General features: G+C 46.6%; 1 long non-coding RNA gene across 1 annotated transcript; it reads left to right on the top strand.

Annotated features, from left to right (window-relative positions):
• The first annotated feature begins 1,004 nt into the window (after window positions 1–1,004).
• Window positions 1,005–7,381, top strand: LOC139361156 (uncharacterized). The gene is made up of 3 exons (XR_011618697.1): window positions 1,005–1,202; window positions 4,811–5,914; window positions 6,901–7,381. It is a non-coding gene; the product is annotated as an uncharacterized lncRNA (long non-coding RNA).
• The last annotated feature ends 1,316 nt before the right edge of the window (window positions 7,382–8,697 follow it).

Raw genomic sequence — 8,697 nt, forward strand, 5'->3', positions numbered from 1 at the left:
GATTTGGGTGGGGACACAGCCAAACCATATCCATAGCCAACACAGTCCTGGCCCATGGCTGGTGTTGAGCTGAGCTGCGACCGTGGCTGTGTGAGTTGGGGTGCGAGGCGTGCACACGCCTCTCAGCGGTACAGTGAAAGGATTTGGAGGCTCAAACGTGTGACCTACAAAGAATCTCCAAAGATCAAGCTTCATTCACCCTAAAAAGAAAAATCTCAGTGCAGTTTACACCCAGTGTTTGCTTGCAGATATGGATTCTAAAGTACTAAAATGAAAAAAGTCTGTGAATAAATTTTAATGTCTTTACTGGAACTGTAAACACTGATTTTTTTTCCTCACCCACCCATCTGTTGGTGAGTTTCAGAAGGTGGATGAACCGTGCTGCGGGGACAGAGAGGAGGGTGCAGCTTGGCCTCTGGGACCTCAGCTGAGCACTGAGTGAGCTCTCTCCGTTTCAGACGTCCACACGGAAGCTGTCCAGGCGGCTCTGGCCAGACACAAAGAGCAGAAGATGGCCGGTGCCTATGCCTTCCAAATGCAGGTCCCTGGTCGTGCAGACCTCCATGGACGCCTACACCCCTCCAGGTAAGGGACACGCTCCCCGACGCTGCCTCCTGAACATGCTGGGTGCCTCAGAATTGACCACTAGCCCAGTAGTCGGGTTTCTGCCTTCAAAGTCATGGTGCAGAAATGCAGATTTTGTGAACCAGAAGTCCGAAAACAGTGTATGAAAAGTAACTTTATGTATCTGTATAAATACACATTTTTAAGTTTTCATCAAGATTCATACATACGATACATACCAGTAAAATCTCACACAGTTTTATTCATTTAATTCCTTGTAGGGAAAAGGGAAGAGTTCGTAACCCTCTGGGTGGAATTGGACTTTTCTTCTGATTAGGCTGGTGCATGCGTGTTCTCATATCTTCAGATAAGTGTGCTATATCGTTGGATTGTTTTAGAACAAGTGAATTGGACAGTTTAGGCAGCTACCCGAATCAGATCATAAACTTTGCCTGCAAGGTGCCAGCTAGTATTTTAGTTCCTGCAGGCCATAAGGTCTCTCACAACCACTCAACTGTGCCCTCAGCCATGGGTGATAGCAAATGCGTATGGCTGTGTACCCAGAAAACTTTATTTACAAGAACAACGGACCAGATTTGGTGCACGGACCTGCCAACCCCTGATCTAAATTACTGAAGGTAATAGCCAATTTATATTTCTGCTATATAATACTGCTTTTCTTTAATCTTGAATTTTACATAACTACTCAAATTCTCTCTTTTCTCTGCCCAAATAATTATAAACTACATTTCATGATCTTCACACCCAAGTAAAGCAGAAAGTTTAGTTATCCAGATACTTGTTAGAGACACGGATTGAACCTACGCTATTTGGTGTTTAGTTTCTGTGATTTTGATTCCAACATTATTCATGCCGTTGTTGCAAGCTTGTCTTTCAAAGGACCTGAATCACCTTACATCCCACGTTGAAGCTACATATACAACATTTGGGGGAGTATTTTTACTTCTGAAGTTTAGCTTAGTCTTGGCAAGCAGTGAGACAGAAGGACGTGCTTCAGATCAGAGCTGAGGTCAAGTGTATGTCCACATGACTGCAAGCAGCTCCTGAGTTTCACCTTTACATACCTTTACAAATGAACGTACTGGAGTGCATCACTTTGGGTTTATCGTTGCTTTTTGTTTTGAGACAAGGTCTTGCTCTGTCACCAAGGTTGGAATTCAGCATCATGATGGCAGCTCTTGGCTCACTGCAGCTGCGGCCACCTGGGCTCATGCGGTCCTTCCACTTCAACCTCAGGCAGCTGGGACCACAGGTGCTCGCCACCACCACACCCAGCTAAGTTTTAAGTGTTTGTAGAGACAGGGTGTTCCTATGTTGTTTGTTTTTCATTGACACATAACGTGTTCTTCTTCTAAAGAACGCAGTGCCAGCCAGGCAAGGGAGTGAGTGCCGTGCTAGCAAGTTGTTGACAAGGGAGCCCTTTCTGCCAATGTGCTCCCTTGGGCTCCTCCATTTCCTTATTTTAATATTAAGCCACAGCACATAATTAAGGGCTGGGCACGATAGCTCATGCCTATAGCTCCAGTAATTTGGGAGTCCAGGGCAGGTGTATGGCTTGAGCCCAAGGGTTCAAGGCCAGCCTGGAAAACATGGCAAAATGTACAGAAATGCCTTTTGTACATCTTGTCTTCACCAAAAGTACAAAAAATCAGCTGAGCCTGGTGGTGTGCACCTGTAGTCCCAGCTACTTGGGAGGCTGAGGTGGGAGAATCACTTGAGCTCGGGAGGCAGAGGTTGCTGTCAGCTGAGATGGCACCACTGCACTCCAGCCGGGGCAACAGAGCAAGACCCCCATCTCGATTAGAAAAAAATAACGATAATAAATACAGACTCTTTAGAAATGATTAGGCCAGGCATGGTGGCTCATGCCTCTAACCTCAGCAGTTTGGGAAGCCAAGGCAGGCAGATTGCTTGTGTCCCAGCATTTGAGACTAGCCTGGGCAACATTCCAAAGCCCATCCCTACAAAACATACAGAAATCAGCCAGGCATGGTGGTGTGTGCCTGTGGTCCCAGCTGCTCGGGAGGCTGGGATGGGAGAATCACCTGGGCTGGGGGAGGTTGAGGCTGCAGGGAGCCATGATCGTGCCACTGCACTCCAGCCTGGGCAACAGAGCTAGACCCTATCTCAAAAAATAAAAAGCTTAATCCTGTTTCTTTAGTGTATACTTTGCAAAAACTTATGGAAAAAAAATTGCATTTGTATGTGTTCTTTGTGTAACTAACAACATGGACGTAAAAGGATAACCCACTTGAAATATTTTAAACCAAATTTTTGGCACTAACCAGTATGTAAGGCAACAGGCATTTTTCTTGACCACTTTTTATAAGAGAAATGACTTTGAAATGAAAGAAGCATTGCGGTTATTTGCTTATTTCTCGTATTGAAGCCAACCGCTGAGAAATGTTACTGGGTCATGCATGATGAATAACTTAATTGTCTGCAAAATATAAAAGAATATTTGAAATGTTATTTTTGTGAAATGTTTGGATTTGACTAACATTTTTATATAAACCATAAAGCATCCTTTGTACATTTTCATCAGGAGTCCTCTTGATATCACATGGGGCAGTTTTGTAAAATCATAAATGTCAATATCATAAAAGTTTTTTACTCCCAGCCTATTGTGTGCTTAGCCATAGTTTGCATGTTTATTACCGTAGTTACTGGGTCCAAATCTTAGCTGCATTTTCTTACCTAGTTTTCTTGGTTGCTGGTAACAGTGGTTAGATCTTACTCAGTTTCATTGCCCTTCAGAGAATGTTCTTGAAGTTTATCTTCTATGAAATGACTGGCTGCTGACCTCGATCATAGTTTCTGGAGAAACACTCATTAGGATTGTGGCAACACTAATATTCTATGGGTGAAACTTTCCTTTAGTTTTCAAATGTAAAGATATAGGAATAATTTGCCAAAACTTGTTCTAGCCATGATGAGGGAACAGGGTCCGAAGTCACACATCTGCCATAAACAACTGTAAAGCTGCACAAAACGAATGAGGTGGCTGTTTTTAGTCTGTGACCACAGCTGTGCCAGCCAGAACCTGAGGGCAAGGGCAGGAGAATGAATGAGACGCACCCACAGTACACTTGTCCTCTGGAGTACACCTGCAGATCGAGGCACCGAGAGCTCAGGTGTGGGCGGAGCATGGCCATCCTACCAGGTCCAGGAGGGGGGGAGATTGGAGTGGGTGCAGGATTGGAGCTCTCCACAGATTCACACCAACAGCGAATCCAACCAAGCCTGCCCATGTCACGATGACCCAGCAGTGCCTGTGCTAGCTGCTAAAACAGGAGCTGCAAAGCTTCAGAGGAAGGTTAGGGATCCTGAGTGTGCTCAACAAGTTACCCACAATGTGTAATATTCAGCAAATCATCACTGCATACACAGAGAAACAGGAGGTAGAATCTGTGGTCAAGAAAAAGGCAGTAAAATAGCGCACACACATGCAAGGTGGTCTCTGTCACTCACCACATGCGGCGGCTGAGCACATGAAGTGCGCCCGGTCTGAAGTGGATTTGCTGTGTGAAAGACATGCCAGTTACTATAAAAAGTAGAAAATACTGTATTTGTGTATATATGTATATATATATATATATATTTTTTTTTTTTTGAGACGGAGTCTTGCTCTGTCACCCAGGCTGGAGTGCAGTGGCGTGATCTTGGCTCACTGCAAGCTCCGCCTCCCGCGTTCATGTCATTCTCCTGCCTCAGCTTCCCAAGTAGCTGGGACTACAGGCACCCGCCACAACGCCTGGCTAACTTTTTGTATTTTTAGTAGAGACGGGGTTTCACCGTGTTAGCCAGGATGGTCTCGATCTCCTGATCTCGTGATCCACCCGCCTCGGCCTCCCAAAGTGCTGGGATTACAGACTTGAGCCACCGCATCCGGCCTATTTGTATTTCTTATCGAAAGTATAGTTATGAGCATTTTGAGTTAAAATATACTAGTTTATATATTTATATGAGGCTACAAGGTAGGTTTCAAATTCTATAACAGGACTCTCAATTCTGTTGGAAAGTGCCAGTCTAGATGTCTGATACAGCAGAAAACTGAGTTTTTAAATCTATAAATATTTAGGGAATCAAAGTACAACGTGTCAGAGAATGAAAACGTTTTAATTCTTGAGCCAGAGGAAGGGCAAACACTTTTCACTATAATGGAGTTGGGGAATTTCAGGTTCCGTACATGATAATCTTGAGAATTGTCACTCCTTCCTCACAGGTAAAAATCTGAGCAAACTGAAAAATCAGCAGTTCTTAAACCTGCAAGAGACGTGAGGTCACAGGCAAGCCACTGTCCGTAGATTGGCTGGACAGGTAAAGCAGATGAATCACCATACACTGGAGCACAATGCTCCAAGGAACCCACACTGGGATTGGAAAGCCTGAACTGGAATTGACAAATTGCTGCAGTGAGGTGTGGCCACGTCTGAGAGTTAAAACCTCCAGGAGGCCTGTGCATATGGGTCTCATGCTTTTGTGAGTTGTATCATCAGAAGCTCAACCAGGTTCTCGAAGTGTAAATATCAGAGAAAAATACCCTCATACTTACTACAGGGAAAAGAGAATAGGAATCATTTTTCAATATGTGGGTGCACTCTTCACTAGGTCTACCTTCCAGAGAAGCTAGTTAACGAGAGACTCACCTGGTGGGATTTTATCAGAGCCTTCTGACCTGGAGGAAAGGGAAATACCCAACTCCAACCTCCAGAACTGAAAAGCAAAAAAGAACAGAGTATCCAAGCACTATGGGACTTCCACAGAGGCAGAAAATATGCATAACGGTAATACAAGGGGGAAGAAAGAGGAACAGAAGAAATATTTGTAACAGTAATAGCTGAATTTCCTCAGATTAATGCCAGACACCAAACCATAGATCCAGGAAGCTCAAACACCTAGATTCTCTTAAATATTAATATTGTAATTGTAATATGTAATATTTAAAATAGTTATTACAATAGTACATTTGTGATATTAAATATTACAATTACTTAAAATGCAAACTAGAAACAAATTGTTTCTAAAAACCAAGAAGTGTGGATTCCATGAAGCTGATTTCTTTTATTCTCTCTATTCTTAATTCTAAGCCTTTCAAAGAATAAAGTACTCACACATTAATAAACTACAGCAGGCGAAACAAATGAGGCCGCCCTCTGTGACACGGAAGGCCCTATGACCTGTTCCACCTCTAACACCAAGTGTGCGGTTTCTCTCACCCTCTCTGGACACCAACTGTGTATTCTACAACTGAATTGAGGTCTGAAATTAGGGCAGACCGCACAGGTCAAGGTCTCAGACCCATGAGACGGCCCCCGCTTCACCAATGGTAAGTTTCGGGTCTCCCTTGCTTCTGACCGACCACCTGAAAATCAGGCTTGCCATGTCCTCCTACTTAAGGTCAATAACTTGCCAGACGGGCTCATGGCACCCAGGGCAACATCTTTACCTACTGTCACCAGTTCACTATGAAGGACTTGTCGACAGCCAGATGAAGAGGTGCATTGCTCCAGGCCTGGTGGGCGGGGGCGGGTTGCAAGTGCAAGTGCTTCTGTCCCTGGGGAGTGGGAATACTGCCCTCCCAGAACGTCAAGGTTTTCCCCAACCTGCAAGCTCTCCAACCCCCACCATTTAGGGTTTTCTAGAGGGGTCACTATAGACATGGTTGAAGACATCTTTGGCTATTGGGGATTGACTCGGCTCCAGCCCTCTCCCTCCAGGTGGGAGATTGGGTTGGAGACTGACAGCTCCAGCCCTCTAGTCCCGCCTTGGTCTTTCTGAACCCCAGACCTACCCTGAGGCTGCCTAAGGGTCCCCAGCTCCCAGGCCTGTCCTGAGCACACAAAGGCACTCTAACACTCTAAAGATTCCGAGGGTCTTAGACCCTCTGTGCCCAGAACCAGCTGAAGACCAAATAGCTACGTCTCCTTGGATGGCACAATCACAAGCTCTCATCAGCTGATTGTCCGGGACAGGTGTGCTGAGACAGCTTTGCTGTGGCCCTGTTGCTGGGAATCTTTGTTTTCAATCCTTGCTGGGGCAACAGACGCTTTCTGGTCATTCCCCAAGCTGGCTGAATTTACAGTCTTTTCCGTTTGATTCCACTGTTCTGGCCCAGTTCTTCTGAAGCCTCTTTCAACATCGTTGCCTCACCTGGGCGCTGAGATCCTGTGACCCTCACCCAGCAGGGGATATGGATGCCAGGATCCGGCTACCCTACTTCCAGTTGGATTGTGAAGAAGCCGGCCCTAAGCCTTCCCTTCCTAGGTCTCTTTCATGCCAGAAATGAGACGTTTTATTTGTATTTCATTTTAGGTCGATACGAGTGACATACAAATTGGAGTTGGCCAGTTCACTTGCCAGGCACCTGACTCTTCTGGATAAGAAGAGTCTGGATAAGAAACAGGCCCCACACTGCCAGGACACAGAAGGGCAGCCTCGGTCCCCACAGGGTCTTGACAGAAAACCACAGCTCCCGCAACTGCAGGAATTCTACAGATTTTCACTTAGAAGAAAATGCCTCCCAGAGTACCCGCCCCGATTAATTTTCTCAAAAGTGGTTTTGCAAAGGCTCAGAAGAAAAGTCAGGACACAGGGTGCCAGCCAGCCCCACCTTCCCAAAATCACTTGCCCCGGGGCCACCCACCTGCAATCAAACTGTTAGAGATGGGCTTTTCTTCTCAGCTGTTACCAGAGCAAATATTCCTGGAGAAGCATGCATTCGAGTAGGGTGCCTCTCTACAGAGGTCCTGGAGAGAGAGGCTTCAGCAAGTCACTGCCCAGGGACCCCAGGAACTTCACAGTTGGGCGGCTGGAGGGGTAGAGGGGGCAGAACCCTAACGGTGGGTGAGTTGAAAATGGAAGAGCATTCTTCACCTCAAAGTCTCCTGGGGCCTTTCCCTTCAGGAACTGAAGGGGTGAGGAGGGCTGTGCAGCCTCAGACAGGTGATACCTGGGCTTTGAGAGCCGAAGCATCTGTCCCCACAGCTGGGCAGCTGCCTGCCCAACCCACCCTGTAATAACTGGAGTCCTTTGTCCCCACCCAGCGCCAGTCTGGGGGTCTGGTGCACACTCTACTTGATCGACCCATCCCATACATGAAGTGCTGATGTCACTTTCGTACTTCAACTGCCCCCCCCCCCAAAGTATACCTTCCGGACATTGGAAAAAAGACAGCCCTTGATGTAGCCCCAAGTCCTCTGCTCTCCATGAACCTCCTGAGGGCGACTGCAGCGTGGCGAGCAGGGAGCCCCGGGCTTCTTGATAAAAGTGTAAAATGAAGCTCTGTCTGAAAGGACCCCCATCTGTTAGATTTGGAAAACATCTAAAGGCCGTTTGCTTTTCACAATGACTAGACTCTTAGGAATGTATTCCAAGGAAAGGCAGAAGATATGGAGAAACAAATTCAAGAATATTCTTTGCAGCAATAGCCAGGGAGGAAGGGAGGGAGAGGAAGAGAGGAAAAGGGGAACAGAGAAACAGGCAGACGAGACAGACGAGAGAAAGAGAAACAGACAGACAGGCAGAGAGAGCACCTAGCTCGTTTTCAACTTGATCTCCTGGGAGAATCTAGCAGGATAATAGAATCCTCAGCACACTCTTGTACTGGGGCAGCAAAGTTTCCCAAACTACAAGGTAACAAATGCTAAGACTGGAGAAGCTGTGCACATTCTTTTCCAGCTCCTTTTTGCAGCATCAGCAGAATGGGGCAGGTTGCTGCGTTCATTCTAAAAATCAAAACTGCAAGAGGAACCAGCTGCAGAGATGGGGGTGGGAAGGCAGATGTTCTCTTGCTGACTGAGCTCACACCCCGGAGAGCGCCAGCGCCTAACGCCCTCTCCACAGGTTCCACGGAGGACTCAGGAGAGAGTGCAGCCATGTGAAGAGCAGCCTCACATTTCTATGGCTCCCTCTATGAGCTGTATCCCATGAGTCCTGCTCGCTCCCCTCGGTCCCGATGCCCTAGCCGTCAGCATCTCTGCCAATCTTCATGAAAGAGCCTGTTGCACCGCAGTCCAGCAGGGCCACAATATTCAGAATGAAAATTGTAATGATCACTCTTCTCACTGCAAAATCCCAAGAGTCAGAGAGCTTCTCTCACTAAAGGAGAGG

This window comes from Macaca nemestrina (assembly GCF_043159975.1).
Source record: "Macaca nemestrina isolate mMacNem1 chromosome 11 unlocalized genomic scaffold, mMacNem.hap1 SUPER_11_unloc_3, whole genome shotgun sequence".
In the NCBI taxonomy this organism is placed as follows: Eukaryota; Metazoa; Chordata; class Mammalia; order Primates; family Cercopithecidae; genus Macaca; species Macaca nemestrina.